The following is a 1409-nucleotide window of genomic DNA, read 5'->3' on the forward strand; positions in this document are numbered from 1 at the left end:
GGGGGGGGATAAAAAGAGAGGAATAAAAGTCATGAGGGTAAGAGGAGGGAGAGGCTGTGAGAGATGAATAATGCGTTTCTCTGTTTGCTCTCGCAAAATGAAGCGGCCAGCCGCCTCGCTTACCCTCTCACTCCGACCCTCACTCATTCCCACTCACTCCCGCTCGATCAGCACTCACTCAGTCAAGAAATTCTTTCGTAAATTTTACGATCTTTTTTTTTAAAGCTTGTTAGGAATATGGTTTGAACCATCAACGTCGTTGTGCATGAACGACGACCGACATGTATAAAAACGACACATGTGTCGTCCAAGAAATGGGCTGCATTGCAGTAAAATAAGAGTGCAGCAACTCATGAGTTACTAGTTTTCAGGCACCTACAGATCGCCCAGAAAGTATAAAAGTATACCCGCTCCTCCGAGAATTTTTCGACAAATAACAAAGGGCTTTGGCGCCTGCAAAACTGAGGTTAGGCCAGCCCGCAGTACAGCCCAGCGTTGCAGCCGCGATGTTGCCCACCTAGCAGGCGCTAACAAGGGGACTTGACACGTCACTCACTCCAGCATTGTACCAAGTTTGTGATATCCATGAAAACAAATCATCAACTCACCATGGTGTAGATGGCGCTCGCATAGCTGCCCTTCCGCACGGACCGCCAGCAGCAGCAGGACTCGAGCAGCGCCATGGCCCTCGCGCCTCATGGCCCGCGGTGCGAGCACCGAGCGAGCGTCGAACGAGCACCGGGCGAGTGTCGAATGGGCACCGAGCGAGCGCCAAGCGAGCGCCGAGCGAGCACCGAGCGCCGAGCGAGCACCGAGCGAGCGCCGAGCACCTGCGGACAGAAACAAGGGGGGAGTAAGGGGTCAGCTCGTGCAGAGAAGTGTAATGATACCGTCGAGGGGGCAACAAGTTCCACACAAATTGTGTTGGCGAGGGCGGGTCCAGGGCGCGAGGAGGAGTCTTCTCCCTCACTTGACACTGACGGATCATTGAAACGCCCCAGGCAGAGGCCGCGGCGTGGCGCGGCGTGGCGTTGGAGGCGCGGGGCAAGATGACCGACCACACTTCAGCATCCCCTTCCCCCTCCCTTCCCCTCTGGAGTCCGGCCCGGTCCCAGGGGCACCCTCCGCGCAGCGTGGTCGAGACGGTCGAGACAAGCGCCGCATGCCTCCGGTGGGAGAGGAGGCGAGGGGAGGAGGAAGGCCTCGAGGGGCCGGCGTCCGGGCGCGTCCGGGCGGCCGCCAACCCCCTCTCAAGGAGGCGTGTACAGATTGAGTCGATACCCGCTTGAAAGCACCGCCGTCCTCCCATCTCCCTCCCCCTCTTCCTCTCCTTTCCTCTCTCTCTCTCTCTCTTTCTCTCTCTCTCTCTCTCTCTCTCTCTCTCTCTCTCTCTCTCTCTCTCTCTCTCT

The 1409-nt window shown here is 57.8% G+C and overlaps 1 long non-coding RNA gene across 1 annotated transcript in view; it reads right to left on the reverse strand.

The window, feature by feature from the left end:
• Positions 1 to 1409, reverse strand: part of LOC127748830 (uncharacterized) — a 27096-nt gene that overhangs the window by 4152 nt on the left and 21535 nt on the right. The window contains exon 2 of the long non-coding RNA XR_008010795.1: positions 609 to 830. This is a non-coding gene — a long non-coding RNA (uncharacterized LOC127748830). The remainder of the gene's footprint in view (positions 1 to 608; positions 831 to 1409) is intronic.

This window comes from Frankliniella occidentalis, unplaced genomic scaffold (assembly GCF_000697945.3).
Source record: "Frankliniella occidentalis isolate FOCC.00 unplaced genomic scaffold, Focc_3.1 Scaffold14, whole genome shotgun sequence".
Lineage (NCBI taxonomy): Eukaryota > Metazoa > Arthropoda > Insecta > Thysanoptera > Thripidae > Frankliniella > Frankliniella occidentalis.